This window comes from Bos indicus, chromosome 1 (genome assembly GCF_029378745.1).
Source record: "Bos indicus isolate NIAB-ARS_2022 breed Sahiwal x Tharparkar chromosome 1, NIAB-ARS_B.indTharparkar_mat_pri_1.0, whole genome shotgun sequence".
NCBI classification, from domain to species: Eukaryota; Metazoa; Chordata; class Mammalia; order Artiodactyla; family Bovidae; genus Bos; species Bos indicus.
In genome coordinates, this window is record NC_091760.1 from 115,559,697 (window position 1) to 115,580,713 (window position 21,017).

A 21,017-nucleotide genomic window follows, 5' to 3' on the forward strand; every position below is an offset into this window, starting at 1 on the left:
AGAGTAGGTGCACTTAAGGACTACATGCATTTTCAGGTGGGTTAGTTGCCCATTAAGATCTGGCTGAGGCCGAGAACCCAAACCATTGATTTCCGACATGCACCTTTATGCTGTTTCCAGTACATAAAATGCTCCAGACAAACATCCACAATTTTATTAGCTTAAGCTTCAGGCATAAATCCATTCTCTGTCTCCCACCTGTAAGAGATGGGCTAGATACCTTGGGAAAACCCTATGTCCCCTGAATAGGAGGCCTAGATTCTAGAGGAGGCTGCTCCAAGCATTCATGGATTCTCGTTGTTTCTTCCACAAAATAAACTCCTCTAGACTTCACTTAACTGCCCCAGGTGTGTTAGAGCAAAGAGAAATGAAATAGCTTAAATAGAAAATGTTTCTTCCTTAAATCTTGGTTTGGTCCAAGTTGGACATTGAATTCCAATTCCTTTGAGGCACACTTCTTTGGCTCATTTGACCTTCCTAAGATGGGCATATCTCTAAAGCAGCATATCTCACAAATTGCAGTTTTGGAACATCTGCAAACTCTTCTTTATCTCTCTTACTTTTTCCCTCTACCTCCCCACTCCCTCTTTTGCTTCCATATGGCATATCTCCGAATTGCCCATAATAAAATAGCAGTAATTCTTTTTTGTTTAAAAAAAAAAAAGAGGTGGGGGGGGAGTATGGTTGCTTTACAATGATGTGTTAGTTCCTGTTATACAATGAAATAAATCAGCTATATGTATACATACATCCCCTCCTTCTTGGACCTCCCTTCCAAGGGATGGGGGGAACCCCATCCCACCCGTCTAGGTCATTACAGAGCATCAAGCTGAGCTTCCTGTGCTTTATAGCAGGTTCCCACTAGCTGCCTATTTTACGCATGGTAGTGTGTATATGTCAGTCCCAATCTACCAGTTTATCCCGACCCTCCCTCCCTTCCACTGTGTCCACACATCCATCATCTGTGTCTGCGCCTCTATTGCTGCCCTGTAAATAGGTCCATCTGTACCATTTTTCTAGATTTCACAAACATGTGTTAATCTAATGTCACTGATTTATCCTAAATCATACAACAAGCTCACAGATGAAACTAATAGTGTCCAACTTTCTGTCACCTTTAGCCAATATAAGATTTCTCTGTCCTTACCAAGGTAGACATCACTTTCAGTTAAAAACTGATCCCAAAGTTTCAACCTTTTAAGCCACAAATTCAATATAGACAATTTAAATCTGAACTCTTTCTCTTTCAGTGACCTATTTCCCATTTCCTTTAAGGATTAATCTCCAAGTTCCAAAGGGAATTCTTAATTGTATAAGCTGATCCTGGGGAAGACAAACCAAAGTAACACAGAAATAAGCCTCACCATGTTATGCCTTTATTGAAAGTGCTGGCATTTGACATCAGTCCTGCACATACTGGACTTTTGATAAGTCTTAAAGATACTCTTTACACATATGATTCCTATCTAGAAAGGAAGGGGCTCATAGGCCTGATTCAGAGCCATTGTTTACGCGCAGGTCCAGAGATTTCCTAAGGGTTGTCAGGTGACAACATTTAGCTCTCTGCAGAAGGAGGGGCCCACATGCTTGTCTGAGTGAGAACATCTGTGCTGGAGGCAGGAACAAGCTACTCCAGGGGTGCTGCCCAATCTGTCACTGGAGAGGAAGTGAAGGCAGGTGCAACAATGCAGCACTTACTGTTTGATACACAGATGCTGGTCTTTCGCCTGTGTGAAGCTGCTCCCTGGTGTCAAAGGAAGAGGAACAGCTCCTGCAGAACTCAACCTTTAAGTGATTCTCCAACACAACTCATCAGCAAGTCTTCCTCTGCCAGATAGACCTGGTTTCATGGTGACCACGTAGGTCAATCCTTTGGTTAATCAGAAAACAGTTAAGCCATTTGTACTGATAGAGCAGGCATCGCGCCAGCTGAAACATTCTTACACAACCCAACCACTTGGGATGATTTGTACATCTTGGAAGCAAGCACAATAAGCAGCTTAAGATACTTGGAGCTGAGAAATGAAAACAAAGGATGTGGTCTCTCTGTGGCTCCCTGACCTCAGGGATCTGTGCGGTTTCCACGATTATAAATTATCCTAAAAGAAATTGAGTTTTTAGGTGGGGAGAAATGATTCTCGGCAGCAGGATTCCAGTGAGTAAATTGCCAGGTCCAAAGGTCAGAGAGTCATTCTGGTCATGTTCCTTTTTAAATGTCGTTGTTGTTATGGTTCTTCTTCCTTCTGTAAGTCACCTTTTGGTTTGGCAAAGATGAGCTGCAGACTGTTGACTCTCAAGGAAGTAAGATCTGGGTCTCCCAGCTGTGTTGCTGTAAACGATTCAAGAAGAGCACACATGACCTCCACGAGCGACTTCGCCTTAGCAAAGTTCACTCTCTTCTCCCCACAGGGTGGGTCCAGCTGAATGGACTCTTTCTGCTTCGGCTGATAAGAAAGTATGCTTCCTGTTTAAAGTTTCGGCAGCATCTGAGAACTGTGGTGCTTCCCCCACTGATCTGAATCTCCTGCTCTGCTCTTTTTGAAGTCTGTCTTTGGCTAAAGAGCTCCTCTTGACCTCCTCAGTCTCACCATGTGTGTGCATGCTAAGTCTCTCAGTTGTGTCTGACTCTTTGCAACTCCACAGATTGTAGCCCACCAGGCTCTTCTGTCCATGGGATTCTCCAGGCAAGAATACTGGAGTGTGTTGCCATGCCCTCCTTCCACCCAGGGATTGAACCCAGGTTTCCTGCATTGCAGGCAGATTCTTTACCATCTGAGCCACCAGGGAAGATCCAGTCTCACCACGGAGGAAAGGAAGGGACCTGCCTGAGTAAGACCCTCTGTCCTTTCTCTCCAACACCAAGCTAAATATCCCTTGAAAACATCAGAACTAAGAAGTATGTTGCTTTCTCCACCTAACTGTAGATTCTTATCTTAACTATTTTTACAGCAACACACATTTGCCACAAAGCTATTGTATCACTACATATAATCTATTCTTCTTATAATGATCATGTCACTTTTTTCCTATGTCCAGTATTGAATTTCTTTCTCATGTGTAGAGAATCCTCCTGATGAGCGTGGGTGGGAGGCAGAGACCTCCTTTCAGAAAAGAACCTGGAAAAAGATTTCTTCAGTGTTTGTTGAAGCCAGGGCACAGGTGTGTGCCAATGAGATGCTGACTGGGGGAATAAAACAATATATTCATCGGGCTAGGGTAGCAAGCCCTGAAGTCAGCATCCAACATGCTGAATATCAGTGGTATAGCCTCTGAGTATGTGCCTCGAAATGGCTGCATCAGTGTTTACCTGAGACCTGGTCTGCTTGGCTTGATGTTGGACAGTGGATAGTAGAGTCTTCTTAGCAAAAGCCTTCAAGCCCATGCCCATGTATGCTCAGTCGCTTAGTCATGTCTGACTCTTTGTGACCTTATAGACTATAGCCCACAGGCTCCTCTGTCCATGGAATTTTTCAGGCAAGAATCCTGAAGCCAGTGGCCATTTCCTTCTCCAGGGGATCTTCCCAGCCTAGGGGTTGAACCTGCATCTCCTTCATTAGCAGGCAGATTCTTTACCATTGAGCTACCTGGGAAGCCCACTTGGGGATAAGTCTATCTCTGCTTAAATAAACTAAAAATCCTGAGTCACAGTATTAGCCCTTTCCCAGCTTTTCTTTTTCTGTCTCATCTCCCTTCCTCTCCTCTCCTCTTTCACTCCCTCACCTTCTCTGGCCTCTCTTTTTTCCTCATTTCATTCCTCTTTTCTCCCCTGCCCCCTCCTCTTCTCCTCCTTCAGGCCTTCCCTGCCCCATTTCCCTCCCTCTCCCCTTCCACTCTATAAATGGGAAGAGCACACTTTGACTCCAAGTTGGATCTGTTTCTTTAACTTTTGCCTTCAGTAGCTTTTGTTATTATAATCGCTAAGAGGATGCTGTCTATAGCTGTAAGCATACATAATGGCCTGGCACAAGGAACTCTGCGCCTCGGTCTGAACCTTAAACTAAAGTGTTTTTGTTCAGCCGACAGGGAGACATTCTGACCCTGCCCACCTGTGAATGGCTGCAGAAGAGGAGAAATTAACACACCCCACCCCACCTGCTCAAGGCCAAATGAGGAGATGTTTTGCAAGATTTATGGCTCTTTTACTTTACTTCCTCATCTTCTCCCCCTCTCTGTTCTATAAAAGAAACAGGCATCCAGACCCTGAAAGAATGATACTCTAGGGCACTATCCCACTATCTTCTCAGTCTGCCAGTTTTCAGAATAAAGTCACCATTCCTTGCCTCAACACCTCATCTCTCTGATTATTGGCCTCTCATGTAGCCAGTGAATCGAGCTCAGATTTGGTAGCATCGCCCCTTCTTTCCCCCTTCCCTCACTTCTTCTCACCTCTCATCCCCTCTCTCTTATCTTCTCCTGTGCCTATCTCTTTTCCGCCTCACCCTCCTCCTCCTTCTCTCCCATCCCTTACTTCCACTGCTTTCTCCTTTGTCATTATTTTGGCTCTGATCTTCAAGTCATTGTGAACAGTCCTATCTTGAAACTAACAGAACTGAAAAGAAATGCTCCTTTCCCATTTTGGAGCTGCTAAAACCAAGACCTAACAGGTTTAGACAAACCATTCCAGTCAAACAGCTAAAATTTAGAATGTGTATGCATGCTAAGTCACTTCAGTCATGTCCAACTCTGTACAACCTATAAACTGTAGCCTGCCAGGCTCCTCTGACCAGGGGATTCTCCAGGCAAGAATACTGGAGTGGGTCACCATGCCCTCCTCCGGAGGATCTTCCCAACCCACATCTGTTACATCTAACCTGCATTGGCAGGCAGGTTCTTTACCACTAGCTCCACCTGGGAAGCCCTTCTACTGATCAAATGCTCCCAGCACTGTGCTATCACATTCTAAGAAGTACACTTGATATGTTTCCTAAGGATGAATGGGCATTTAATTCCACAGATACAAGGGAACAAAGAAAAACATTTGGTAAAAAAGAAGCTCACAAAATAATATGTATTTCTGCATCATTTCCATCGTCTTTGAGTCAGAATACAGTAGATGGATGTGTATTTGCTTCTAGTTCATGTTTATTTACTGCAGAAGGAAATGGCAACCCACTCCAGTGTTCTTGCCTGGAGAGTCCCAGAGACGGAGGAGCATGGTAGACTGCCGTCTATGGGGTCACACAGAGTTGGACACGACTGATGCGACTTAGCAGCAGCAACAGCAGCATGTTTATTTGGTAACTTACGTGGTTATGTGGTCATGTGAAAAAAGTTGGGGTGCAGACCAGGAAAATCACCTCTGCAGGTCCAGGAAATTAAGGGTATCCATTATCTCTATTAGTATTATAAACTGGGAAAAACCATTTGATAGTTTGCATAAACACTCACAGTGCTCTTTCCAAAGGTTAGTTTTGTCATTCTCTGCTTTAAAATCACCTTGTGGTTTCCTGTTGCACTTGCAATAGAATCCAAACTCTAAGTGGAATGACCATGTAACTGGGACACCACTCTGGGACACTTGTGAGATGAAAGGGGTCCCAGTCGCATTAGTCACTGGAACAGGACAGCAGTCACAAACTGAGACCATATGCCAGCAAACCAAGATGCGTGATTACTCTACCCACAGGCACATTACTTTCTTCCGAACCTCACTGTGGTACCACTAGTCTCCTAATCTCACAGCTCAGTTTGCTTCTGGCATACTGGCTCCCTTTCTTTTTCTTCCTTTGCTATTGGCTTTTTAAAAGTCTGCTAAAACCTTTGACTGTGTAGGTCACAACAAACTGTGGACAATTCTTAAAGAGATGAGGATACCAGAACACCTTACCTGTCTTCTAAGAAACCTGTATACAAGTCAAGAAGCCACAGTGAGAACTTTACATGGAACAACTGACTGGTTCAGAATTGGGAAAGAAGTATGTCAAGCCAGTATATTATCACCCTGTTTATTTAATTTATATGCAGCATGTGTGTGTGCCAAGTCACTTCAGTCATGTTGGACTCTCTGCAACCCTGTGAACTGTAGCCCACCAGGTTCCTCTGTCCATGGGATTCTCCAGGCAAGAACACTGGAGTGGGTTGCCATGCCCTTCTCCAGGGGATTTTCCTGACCCAGGGATTGAACCCAGGTCTACTGCACTATAGGAAGATTCTTTACCATCTCTGCCACATTGTGAAATGCCAGGCTAGATGAAGTACAAGCTGGAATCTAGATTGCCAGGAGAAATGTCAACAGCCACAGATATGAAGATGATACCACTCTAATGGCAGAAAGTGAATAGGAACTAAACAGCCTCTTGATGAGGGTGAGAGGACAGTGAAAAAGCTGGCTTAAAAGTCAACATTCAAAAAATGAAGATTGTGGCATCCTGTCCCATCACTTCATGGCAAATAGAAGGGGAAAACATGGAGGCGGTGACAGATTTTATTTTCTTGAGATCCAAAATCACTGTGGACAGTGACTGCAGCCATGAAATTAAAAGACGCTTTATCCTTGGAAGGAAAGCTATGACAAACCTAGATAGCATATTAAAAAGCAAAGACATCACTTTGCCAGCCAACATCCATATAGTCAAATCTTTGATTTTTCCAGTAGTCTTGTATGGATGTGATAGTTGGATCACAAAGAAGGCTAAGCACCAAAGAACTGATGCTTTCAAATTGTGGTGCTGGAGAACACTCTTGAGAGTCCCTTAGACTTCAAGGAGATCAAACCAGTCAATCTTAAAGGAAATCAACCCTGAATATTCATTGGAAGGACTGATACTGAAGCTGAAGTTCTAATATTTTGGCCACCTGATGTGAAGAGCCAACTCATTGGAAAAGATCCTGGTGCTGGGAAAGATAGAAGGCAAGAGAAGAGGGCAGCAGAGGATGAGATAGTCAGGTAGCATCACTGACTCAGTAGACATGAATTTGAGCAAACTGGTTATCTTTTATTTGAAATTATTGTGTTTATTTATTGGTATAATGTCCACAGAGGCAACAACCTGGTCTCTCAAGTCCACTTCTTTATCTGCAGAGCCAAGGACAGTAACCAGCACACAATAGGTACTCAAAATGATTTGTCCAATGAGTGAGTATGTGGCAGCAGAACTGAAAAGGACATTATACAGCTTTCCTGATGGTGATCGTCAAGGCAGGTTGAATTCCTATAGTCACACATATGCAACACAGCAAAAACACAATTCCTGTGAGAGCTTATCTTTATTTGCTCTATGTACAGCAACACTGTAGAAAAGTACCTTCATTTTAATGGCCCAAAGACACCAACTTATATCAGAGTTTCATACACTGTAGAAGATGAGATTCAATGAATTCGTATGCCTCCTCAACAAACTTATAGCTATTCACTTTCTGCTATTCTTGTTTCATCTTTCCCAGTGCAAACCTAAACTTTTATGTCTCCAGAAAAATTTAAATCCCAGGTAACACATCATTTTATCTATAGGTTTTTCAGTATGTCGCTCTTATAGGCAATCCTTGTTTATTATCATAACTGTGGTACTACTCCCCTGGAGAAGGAAATGGCAACCCACTTCAATATTCTTGCCTGAGAATCCCATGGACAGAGAAACCTCACAGGTTACGATCCATAGGGTCACATAGAGTTGAACAGGACTGAAGCAACCTGGCACACAGAGCACTACTATCATATCAAGTGAAAGTGAGAGTGTTAGTCACTCAGTCTCGTCTGACTTTAAGACCCCACGGACAGTAGCTCACCAGGCTCCTCTCTGTCAATGGTATTTTCCAAGTAAGAATACTAGAGTGGGTTGCCATTCACTTCTCCAGGGGATCTTCTCGACCCCGGGATGAAACCTGGGTCTCCCGCACGGCAGGCAGATTCTTTACCATCTGAACGATAAAGAATAGCCACCAGGAAAGCCACTATCATATCAAACAAGATTAATTAATACCTCATTAATATCTACTGTACAGGCTGTGTCCAATTTTCTCCAGTTTCCCAAAAAATGCATTTATATAACTGGTTTATTTAAATCAGGAAAAAAACTAGGAATAAATACAGCTTCTCACTTATAGGTGGCAATCTTCTTTTAATCTATAATACTGCCCCACCCCTACTTTCTATGCCATTTACTCATTGAAGAAACTGGGTCATTTTTCTTACAATTTATCATATTCTGGATTTGACTGACACTGTCTTCATGATGTCTTCAAGATGTATCTTTATCGTCCATATTTCTCATAAGTTCATAGTTAATGATTCATAACCTGTTTTTCTTAGTGCTGCATAGTTCCAAGTATAGAAAAGCATACTGTCTGGATGCAACACCTTGAGTAATGCTCAGATTGATCACTGGATTTATGAGCTGTCAGTTTCATCTATCTACTATAACCCCACCTCCACACACATCATCTTTTCACCTAATGGTGTTTACAATCATTAATGATCATTCCTAAACCTATTACTTCACTAGAAATTTCAAAATGAGATTTTTTTTTAAGCTGATAGTTTCTTCTTCTATTAAGGAAAACTTGTTCATCAACTATTTGGTTGCATTAAATGTTGGTCCTTATAGGAAAAGCAAGATAAATGTTTCAGTCTTTCTTTACTTATCAATTTTCAGAGTAACGAGTTAGTATTCCAGGAAACTCTAAGAGTAGCCTTGAAGTTTCATTTTCATCTTAAATTCATTGATTTTAAAATATTTTAATCATGTTCAATTCTTAGCAATTATTATCGTTTGGGGTTTTTTTGTACCTGAGTTCTCCCAATGCTAACTAATGGAAGCTCCTTCAAGTTTGTTCCTTATCAGATGGCTCATTGGGTAAAGAATCTGTCTGCAATGCAGGAGACACAGGAGGCATGGGTTTAATCCCTAGGTCAAGAAAATTCCCTGGAGGAGGAAATGGCAGCCCACTCCCGTGTCCTTGCCTGGAGAATTCCATGGACGGAGAAGCCTTGCAGGCTACAGTCTCACATCAGATCAGATTGGATCAGTCGCTCAGTCATGTCCAACTCTTTGCAACCCCATGAATCGCAGCACACCAGGCCTCCCTGTCCATCACCAACTCCTGGAGTTCACTGAGACTCACGTCCATCGAGTCGGTGATGCCATCCAGCCATCTCATCCTCTGTCATCCCCTTCTCCTCTTGCCCCCAATCCCTCCCAGCATCAGAGTCTTTTCCAATGAGTCAACTCTTCACATGAGGTGGCCAAAGTACTGGAGTTTCAGCTTTAGCATCATTCCTTCCAAAGAAATCCCAGGGCTGATCTCCTTCAGAATGGACTGGTTGGATCTCCTTGCAGTCCAAGGGACTCTCAAGAGTCTTCTCCAACACCACAGTTCAAAAGCATCAATTCTTTGGCGCTCAGCCTTCTTCACAGTCCAACTCTCATATCCATACATGACCACAGGAAAAACCATAGCCTTGACTAGACAGACCTTTGTTGGCAAAGTAATGTCTCTGCTTTTGAATATGCTATCTAGGTTGGTCATAACTTTCCTTCCAAGAAGTAAGCGTCTTTTAATTTCATGGCTGCAGTCACTATCTGCAGTGATAGGGTCACAAAGAGTCAGACACAACAGAAGAGACTGAGCACAGCATAGCACCGTTTGACATCATCCAGTTTTCTTTGATAATTTCTTTGCTTTCAGGCACAATAGTATGCTCAAAATTCATCTTGTACATTTCCTGCTCCAGACCTGGAATCAGCAGTTTTCCATGGAGTCTTAGTTCCTTTTAATGGGAAATACATATTTTTAAACCACAGTCTGGGCACCAGGAATGTTCATTTCTTCCAAGATGTCCAGTGTTTCTAGGATTTTTTTAGGGGAACAAGTGAGAAAATACATATTTTTAAGAAAAGTAAACATCATTCCTGAATTCACACTGATATTTTCACCAATTCAAATAAAAGAGTCCAGTATTTTTACTTAAATTCCTTGGTTTTATATTTATATCTCTTCTTCTCTGAAAATGTTTTGGCTTGTGTGAACACTAATATAATTTATTATTTGTTCTGCTTCAATATATAATAGTTTAAAAATAACAATAACAATTCCTAGTAATAACAAACTTACTGAATACATTTAAAATTTTATTCATGGTTTTCTTTTTTATCACTGTACAGTCAAAATACTACGGTTTAAAACCACTTGGAATGAATCTTCCCCATGTAATTGCTGCCTACTTGATATATAGTTTGGTCACTTGTTTCTGGTTTTGATAATCATTATTTATAGGAACTGGTTTTGATTTTACTTTTTAAAATTGTGTGAAATACAAGTGTGTTTTCAAAATCAAAGCCACAAAACAAAGCATATTCAGTTTTAGAGAAGTCTAGTTTCCATCCTTAGCCTGTTTTCTCCTTCCCTCATAGGTAACATACTTATCAGATTTTTCTTTAATCATATATATATTAAATCATATACATAATATATATAGAAACACATTGGTTGCACAAAATGTAGCATAATATCTACACCTTTGTACAGCTTGCTTTCTATTTTTTTTTTTAAAATTAACTAACAATGTATCTTGGCAATATCTCCATAAAAATATAGAAACATAATCCTAATTTCCTCAAGTCTGGAATTGTTGTTTAGTTGCTCAGTCGTGTCTGACTCTTTTGTGACCCCATGGACATTTGCGTTGTTTGCAATGGTCATTTGCATCGTTCACAGTTTTGTTTTTTTTCTATTACATCTAGTGCCAGCCTGATTTTCAGGTTTTCTCTCTCTAGTACAGTCATGCTGTGTCATAGTCCATTCAATGACCTTCACTGGTGCCCGCTACCCTAAACATCCTGAGGAGACTTTTCACACATTGTGATCTTGCCCTAGAGGCCCGCTATCCTAAACATCCTGAGGAGATTTTTCACACATCGTGATCTTGCCCTAGAGGAATACACAGTCCAGTCACAGCAGATGTTCTAGATGCTGTCACATGTGGCTCCACCACTATATAGCTGTGTGACTTCATGGTGTGTGATTTGGGGCAATTTAATTGATTTTTATCAGTCAGTTTCCTTACCTGTGAAAAATGATAGTGAGGTCTACCTGCTAGATGTGTCATGAGCATAGAATGAGGCAACATTTTTAAGTGAATTTATTTATATGTATTCTCTGGCCTTACTGCAGGGCATGTGGAACTTCCCTGATCAGGGATCAAATCCATGTACCCCGCAATGAAAGCATGGAGTTGTAACCACTGGGCCACTAAGGAAGTCCAGAGGCAATATTTTTAAAGCACAATGCCTACCACATAGCAAGAACTCAATAAATGTCATTTATAAATGGCTATAGTTTTTGGATAAAACATATCACCAGCAACAATGAATATCATCAGTATTTTGAAAGTAGCGTGGTAGAGTAGGAAGAGCAAGGACTTTGGCACCAGTCAACCTCAGTTTCAATATTAAATCCACCATTTCCTCTGACCTCCTTTGAGAAATTCACTTATTGATATTGAGGCTTCACTACCCTCACCTGTAAAATGGAGGGAAAAAAAAAAAAACTCTTCTGGTTTTCATTTGGGATTGCACCAAAGACAGAATAAGGCAGGATAAGCAGATAACAAGCACTGCTTTACATCTCTATTCTGTGCTGTCTACAATACAAAAACTGAAGTTGGCAGTTGGGATCCAGGAGCTCCTGGGCAAATGTCTTTCACTTATGGTAAAGCAGAGGGCACAGACAACTTCCCTTTAGGACTCCCTCTCACCCACATGGAGCCATTTTCTTGAAACCAAAGTATTTCTGAGTTTATCTGAGGATCGATAGCTCTCCTCAGAGATGTTCTCTTTTAGTCCCTGCCTTTTGACCTCAACTCTGCCTGGTAATCTAATGTAACATTTATACTGCTTTACTAGAAACTGTAGTCGGCTTCAGATGACAATCAAACTCTAAAGGCAAGGTGGGCTTCACTCAGCCCTGAGTATATTTGACATTAAGACAACACAGGGAAGAGCAAAGCACGCACAGCCGCAGCAGGGAGGTCTCGACGCCGCAGTCATTTTACATGTGGGGCATATGTGTGGTCATGAGAGGCAGACTAAGTAAAAAAGAACCACTTCAACAGGGACGACAACAGTTGAATGGTTCCTTCACTATTCATACCTTGTAAACTATGACCCTTGTCCCTCATTCAGGGGCAAATGACTAGCCTGATTCTCACCATCTAAGGTCACTCATCACACAGTCTCAATGATGAGGTAAGTGCTTGGTTCAGAACATAGTCATTGGATAGATTCTCATTTATCTTAGAGATAATACAGATAAACTCTTAAGCAAGCCCTTGAGTTAATCATGAAGGGAGCATTGACCAATGATCAAATCCTGAGGTGTTTCCAAAACTAGAGGAAAGATTCCAGAACCAGCTGTGAACTCTTGTCACTCTATAGAAGGTAGTATACTTTAATACCATATAGTGTACTAGGTACTTCGTGAAATACTTTATATAAATCATCTTCTTTAACCCCTCTTGACAATCCTAGGAGGTAAATATAATTGTATTCCAATTTTAAAGATAAAAAGATAAATTATAAGTTTGAAATCTAATAGCACTAAGTCGCTTCAGTCGTGTTTGACTCTTTGACACCCAGTGGACTGTAGACCATCAGGCTCCTCTGTCCATGGGATTCTCCAGGCAAGAATTCTGGAGTGGTTGCAGTGCCTTTCTCCAGGTGATCTTCCCAACCCAGAAATCAAACCCACGTCTCTTATGTCTCTTGCATTGACAGGCACGTTCTTTACCATTAGTCTCACCTGGGAAACCCTGAAATCTAATAAATCAAGATTCAAATCCTGATTGTCCCACTTGCTTGCTATCTGCCCTCAGGAAGAATACCTAGCCCTGAGTCTCTACTTTCTTGTTGTGGTATACCTATTTATAGAGCATTGTGAGCAATGCAAAGCTTGTGTACCAAAGTTATGAGTTGACACAAAAATCCAGCCTCCCGCTTAGCCATGTGCCTTATGACATTATCTTTCCAGATTTCCAGGAGTCATTTCCCAATTGCACAGAAGCATTCTATAGGCTAGTGGCATCCAGCTCTGCAACCTTGTACAGTTCATAGTTTTTTTTTGTTGTTGTTGTTGTTTTTAATAAAGATTAAGAGAGATAATGGAGAAGGCAATGGCACCGCACTCCAGTACTTTTGCCTGGAAAATCTCATGGACGGAGGAGCCTGGTAGGCTGCAGTCCATGGGGTCGCTAAGAGTCGGGCACAACTGAGTAACTTCACTTTCACTTTTCACTTTCATGCATTGGAGAAGAAAATGGCAACCCACTCCAGTATTCTTGCCTGGAGAATCCCAGGGACAGAGGATCCTGGTGGGCTGCCGTCTGTGGGGTCGCACAGAGTTGGACACGACTGAAGTGACTTAGCAGCAGCAGCAGCAAGAGAGATAAATGTAGAGTGGCTTATACATAGAAAACATGTAATGTCTTTTCTTCTTTCCCTACAATAGTTCCATGGGGGATTTTTCCCTCCACAGAAACTGGAGATGGCTAATGACATACTATGCTCAAACTGACTCGGGCTGTGCCCTCTCAGCAGAGATATTCAAATTGAGAGTTTGGTCTCCAACAGTGGAATTTAAGGCATATGTTGTTAGCAGAAGAAAATCTCAGAGATGTGGGTTGCCTCATCCTCTAACCACATCACAGAGATCATCACCTACTCTGCTTTTTTACAAGGGCAGCACTTCCTGAGTAAAGTGATATATTCACTTAAAGCTGAAAACCACTGTCGAGCTTTCCTCAAAACTCCAGTAATATCTCTATCTATGTATATATCTATAAGTATACAGACACATTATTTATGTGTATATATATGTATGTATTAATAGATATAAATGTATAAATCTGCTTTGCCAAATAAAAATTTCCAAGTACACAAAATTTCATGTGAGCTAAACAATCTGCATTATCACAATCCATAGTCTGAATGTTACTATCCTTTTCTTTGACTACTTTTGTAGAGTCTATCAGTAGATATAGCAGACTCAAGCATATCCTCACATATGCCCTTGAATAATTCTTTTATCCAAAGATTCAGAGGGGAAATAAATCTGATCCCATGACAAAGGGCAGGCAAAAGAGAATTAATGTCTTTCCTTTTCAATTAGATGTGCTTCGGATTGTTGATTGTTAACCTCTGGGAACTTAGGAATTGTTTTCATGGTCGTAGAAAGTAAGAATCTCTAACATAGCAGTAACCACCGTGCAAAATGTGTTACCATCTACACAACAGTGTGGCCAATAAAGCCACAGAACATTGAGCTGCATTTGTGCTGAGAGACACGGAGTACTTCCAGCAATGGCAGAAGCAACTGGGAAGTGAAAGGTCCCTTGCTGTGGGTAAGGCAGGATGAAGTCAGGAGCAGGTTTTCCTCAAGGGAATGTGGCAAGGGGCAGTAGTGGTTGTATCAAATGCCAGGGACTCCAAACCAGAAAGCCTGACTTGACTGTCCTCTGCCATGCCTTCTGGGAATTCCTGTTTTCTGCCCAAGAACCTCTTATTTGAGGTTCTCCTGAGTCAGCCCACAACTGCTTTCTCCTTCTTTCTCTATGCCCTTTGTATTTACTTCATGTAATTGCAAAATTTCTCAGAAAAGATATTCGTTCTTTAGATATTCCACTTTCTTTGCTATTCCTCCCAAAGCAAAGGACAAAATCAGATAGGCTATTACCATTCTCAGATAGCAGTTCACCTTCATATTACTGCGATTTCCCTTCTAGCTGTGTGGACAGCACAGGTGCGCTAGGATTTGCAAATGATGTCTGTGACATCTGTCCTCTAGGAGCTTATACCATCTCACACCATATTGGAAATAGTGGTCACCTTGTCTGAGTCTGGCCCCTAGGCCATGATGAGTCAAGGGAGGGGCAGAAACAAGACTCCTTCAGTCCTCCACCACTTATGGGTGTCTAATACTAATAATGGACACAATGAATATTTATTGATTAGTTGAGTGAATGAATTGAACGGAATCAAGGACATAGCTTGATGGAGATAGAAAATGTTCTATGTGAAAAAATACAAAAATAAGACTTTGAAATGGGATGACGACCCATGGGAGATGGAAGGAGTCTCAAGTGACTAGATCCAGTGACTACACTGGAAAGCCGTGGGGGAGACAGCTGGACAGACAGGACTCAAGCCTTTAAGTAAAGGAGTTAGAACTAAATTCCATCTCTAAGAGGTTGTAGATGTTATGTCCTTAAACACAGGAACTTCACGAGAATGGAGATGGGTTATTTCCTTTAATTCATAGCATATGTACATGTGTACATATGTAAAAAACAAAAATATAACACGTTTGGTGTTTACAGAGTAATGAGATTGATCTGCCCTACTAGTGGATGTGGTCAGGGTACACAATTTTATGTACCGTTGAGAATTTTTGTTATGTCTCTGTGAGAATTTTTGAAGTCTTAAGCCACTGCTAATTACTGTAGTTGCTGTATCTTTGGTCAACAAACAGGGGCTGAATCAGGCCAAAGTACAATATTTCTGACCCTGTTACTAAGCTGAGTGATTCAACATCCTTTTCTAAGAGTAATTGTTGAAATTATGAGATATAAAAAGAGATGACTAAGGATTTGATTTTTAACTCATAAAGCCTTAGCTCTAAAACCTTCAGTGACAGGATGTATGATTGACCCAAAACAGCTGTTCTGTGTAGAATCAGTTTACGGTAAGCTAGATTTTAACAGAATTAGTAGATTTAAGGTGCGTGTATGCTAAGTGGCTTCAGTCGTGTCCGACTCCTTTCAACCCTATGGACTATAGCCTACCAGGCTCCTCTGTCCATGGGATTCTCCAGGCAAAAATATTGGAGTGAGTCGCCTTGCCCTTCTCCAGGGGATCTCCCCAGCCCAGGGATCGAACCTGCGTCTCTTGCAACTCCCGCATTGCAGGCAGATTCTTTACTGCTGAGCCACCGGCGAAGCCCAGATTTAAGGTATGTAAGTGCAATTGATGGGTTCAGAGCCTATAACATTCCCTTTATTGAATTGTCTTTACTGGCCCTTTATTGTCTTTATTCTGTGTTGGGGTGCCCTAGAGATGGAGTACCTCCTGACATAAGGCAGTTATTTCTCTTTGCCATAACACTTCCTCCCCCTTCTCCACTCCCCCCAGCCCTTGCCTTGTAACTGATGTTTTGCTTTCAGCTGGTTTTTGCTGCCTGCCTGGTCTCCTCGGATAAGGCATTACCTTCAAATGGGATTCCTTGATCTTTTACCCATCTTTACTTCCTACTTGAACCTAGGAAGCCAGTGCCTCTCAAACTTTAGTATGCATCAGAATCCCTAGGAGAGCTTTTTAAAACATGAATTTCTGAACTCCATCCCCCAAGTGTCTGATTCAGGCATTTGGAGACCAAGCCTGCGAACATGCATTTCTAACAAGCTCCCAGGTGGCTGGAGGTCACATTTTGAGAGTTACTACAGCAGACAAATTAGTCCGACCCAGGTTCAAAGCCTGGGTTCCAAAATAAGAAAGTAAATCAAGTCTCTCACTTACATAGGGAGTTCAGACATGAGAGAATGAAATAGTATTTTAATAATAACTAACTTTTATTGAGTGTCTGTATTTACTACTATAATACTACATTAACCATGTAGGTTAGGTATGATTAATGTAGTATTAATATTACCATTTTAAAGATAAGAAAACTGAGGTTTAGATAAATCATACAAATTTTCTGATGTCACATAGCTAGGTTTAGATTCAGAATTTGCTGATATCAGGAAAAAAATTCTGGTCACAAAATTGTGACTACTGGCTATCCTTTGGTGGTAGAAGGGAAAAGTCTCAGATTTACATGTTTGGAAGTGGCATGCTCCCTCCGTCCCCCAGTGAAAATGAAATAATAAAATGCTGGAAGGTGAATTATTTCCATCCACTCTTGAGCAATCTGGTGTGGGGAGACTATCTCAACACAAAAAAATTATAATCTGCAGCTTTGGAAAGTCATGTTACTCTCTGGTTCTTAATTTCTAGATCTGTTAAGAGAAAGGAATTCAAATGCTCTTAATGTTTCTTACCTTCTTTAAATATCTGTAACCTTCAGTTTAGAAGCCAAGATTCTCTTGCATTAACTGATGCTGATAAAGAACTGCCAAGGAGTTGGAATGTTTACTGTACTCTTTCCACAAGGACTATCTATTAGAAACGATGGATATTGGAAATCATTCTATCAGAAGGCTAACATTGAAGCAAAGAGAAATAGACTATTTTAATGGAAAATGTTATCAGACTAAGGTGTAGGCTGTTCTTCCCAGCTGTCCTGAAAAAACAGAGCTGAAAGTCATTATGCTACTTATATGAGCATGGAGTTCTGCTCAAGGCACTAATACTTTTACAGTCATTATTTTTTTTTTCTACTGCCCTCAGCTTCACATCTTGTTTTTTCTTACATAAAAGTTACATTTTCCCCCTTGAAATTGGGAAGATATTACCCCATCATCAGCAAGCCTACATACAGACACAGTTAGGGGGGAACTGCTCTAAGCAATGAACTTCATTTAACATCAGCAGCAAAAGCTGACATTTTCCTGTACCTCGTTGCCAACTTCTGGGGTGACACCCTGTCTGGAAACTACAGACCATATGTACTGACAACAAGGAGACTTTGTATAAAGAATCAGACTTTTCCTCCCCAGCTGTCTGGGGAGAACAGAACAGGAAGTGTATCTTTCATGCATCGTGTTTATGAAGTGACCATTCATTGTAAAAACAAATTTGTAATTGGTGTAATGTGTGTGGGAGGTGTCTGCTGGCCATCATGGTGCTAATCATGAGTAAAATTAGAAGGCAGCATCATGAATTTGGCCTTGATGCCTAGTATTTCCCATTAGAAGAAACTTCTCCTTAGTTATCGGATTTTTATTTCTGCAATCTGATATTTTAATATCTAGGCATTTTTATCAGGGAAGCCAATACCAAAGTTAACCATGTGAGAAAGATTTTATGCAACAAGAATACAAAAATTTGTTGGGGAAGGGGAGAATGATACGACTTTCTAACTGAAAATGGTTTCCAACTGCACCCTGCTCAAAAGTCAATAAAGAGGCAAGGTTGGGGACAAGGAAAGTTTGCTGCCTCTCCCCTTTGACAACCTGTGGGCAAGAGCTTTTATAAGTGAAGGGAGGGGGCTGCATGCAGGACAGCACAGTCAGCTCTGACCATCATCTTGAAATTGGTCATCAGTGGCCTGACCAGCATCATCTTGATTGTTTTTAGTACAGTTAATCTTCAGTTCTAGGGCTGGTTTGTTCCCATTTCCTTGAAGCCAGTTCTTGGAACTGTGGCAGCTTATATCTTGACTACAGTCTGGTCATCATGTAGTTAACTTCTTCCACCTGATGGGCTACAGTCCAAGGGGTCGCAAAGAGTTGGACTAAAAAGTAAAATACATTTCTTGCCATAGATTAGGGTTGTTTTAAAGCCATTGCATTGTGGATAGCCTATCACTCTTCACCAAGGGTATAGAAAGAGGTTTCAGCCTAATTCCATGGTATAACTCCTCTGCAGTGGTCTAGACTAACCAGACTAAGTAGATAGTCACAAAAGCTTGAAGTGATCCTAGATTATAGAGAGAAGATTTGCATGGTATTTTATACCACAGTTTACATAAAATTTGTGCCCTAGATTCCAGAATGAGCAGTTCCATTTAAGATGGTTTCATTGGCCATTTGGGTTCTGAAGTATAAACAACTGGCTGAAAGAACTATCTTTGTAAATATTTTTTTTTTGTCAGCCAAGATCTCATGGACATAAAAAGATTAATGACAGAGCAAGTACAGGATAAATCCAGGCATTAATAGAAATAAGTCCCACAGGATCCGGAGAGTGAAATGACCAACTCATCCACAAGTGAAGAAAGACTTTCCAAAGGAAAGAGTATTTGAGCCAGCTAGACAGAAGGGGATTGAGCTTGTTTGGGGGAAGGCAAGCAGATATGTGGATATTCTTTTCCATCTTATTTAATATGATAACAAAGAATGAAAAATATGCCATAAATGCCAAAAAGATGCTATTCATTCTTAAATAATTCTTAAAGAATATATTTATTTTTCTTTGAGTACAGTTGGTTTACAATGTCATGTTAGTTTCAGGTGTGCAGCAGAGTGACCCAGTTTTCTGTGTGTGTGTGTGTGTGTGTGTGTGTGTGTGTGTGCTAAGTCACCTCAGTCATGTCTGAGTCTTTTGTGACCCCATAGACTTTAGCCCACCAGCCCCCTCTGGGATTTCCCAGGTGAGAATACTGGAGTGGGTTGCCATGCCCTCCTCGTCCTGACACAAGGATCGAACCCACATCTCTTATGTCTCCTGCACTGGCAGGCAAGGTCTTTACCACTAGTGCTACCTGGGAAGCCTATATATACAGAGAGAGAAAAAGATATCCTTTTCATTATAAGGGACTGGAATGCAAAAGTAGGAAGTCAAGAAACACCTGGAGTAACAGGCAAATTTGGCCTTGGAGTACAGAATGAAGCAAGGCAAAGGCTAATAGAGTTTTGACAAGAGAATGCACTGATTATAGCAAACACCCTCTTCCAACAACAGAAGAGAAGACTCTACACATAGACATCATCAGATGGTCAATACCAAAATCAGATTGATTATATTCTTTATAGCCAAAGATAGAGAAGCTCTATACAATGAACAAAAACAAGACTGGGAGCTGACTGTGGCTCAGATCATGAACTCCTTATTGCCAAATTCAGACTTAAATTGAAGAAAGTAGGGAAAACCAGTAGACCATTCAGGTATGACCTAAATCAAATCCCTTACATTTATACAGTGGAAGTGGGAAATAGATTTAAGGGACTAGATCTGATAGAGTGCCTGAGGAACTATGGACAGAGGTTCATGACATTTTACAGGAGATAGGGATCAAGATCATCCCCCAAAAAAGAAATGCAAAAAGCAAAATGGCTGTCTGAGGAGGCCTTACAAATAGCTGTGAAAAGAAGAGAAGCGAAAGGCAAAGAAGAAAAGGAAAGATATACCCATTTCAATGCAGAATTCCAAAGAATAGCAAGGAGAGATAAGAAAGCCTTCCTCAGTGATCAGTATAAAGAAATAGAGGAAAACAATGGAATGGGAAAGACTAGAGATCTCTTCAAGAAAATTAGAGATACCAAGGGAACATTTCATGCAAAGATGGGCTCCATAAAGGATAGAAATGGGAGGGACCTAACAGAAGCAGAAGATACGAAGAAGAGTTGGCAAGAATACACAGGAGAACTGTATAAAAAAGAGCTTCACTACCCAGATGATCACGATAGTGTGATCACCCACCTAGAGCCAGATATCCTGGAATGTGAAGTCAAGTGGGCCTTAGAAAGCATCACTATGAACAAAGCTAGTGGAGGTGATGGAATTCCAGTGGAGTTATTTCAAATCCTGGAAGATGATGCTGTGAAAGTGCTGCACTCAATATGCCAGCAAATTTGGAAAGTTCAGCAGTAGCCACATGACTGGAAAAGGTCAGTTTTCATTCCAATCCCAAAGAAAGGCAATGCCAAAGAATGCTCAAACTACCACATAATTGCACTCATCTCACACACTAGTAAAGTAATGCTCAAAATTCTCCAAGCCAGGCTTCAACAATACATAAACTGTGAACTTCCAGATGTTCAAGCTGGTTTTAGAAAAGGCAGAGGAACCAGAGATCAGATTGCCAACATCTGCTGGATCATCAAAAAAGCAAGAGAGTTCTAGAAAAACATCTATTTCTGCTTTGTTGACTATGCCAAAGCCTTTGACTGTGTGGATCACAACAAACTGTGGAAAATTCTTCAAGAGATGGGATTACCAGACCACCTGACCTACCTCTTGAGAAATTTGTATGCAGGTCAGGAAGCAACAGTTAGGACTGTAAATGGAACAACAGACTGGTTCCAAATAGGAAAAGGAGTACGTCAAGGCTGTATATTGTCACCCTGTTTATTTAACTTCTATGCAGAGTACATCATGAGAAATGCTGGGCTGGAGGCAGCACAAGCTGGAATCAAGATTGCTGGGAGA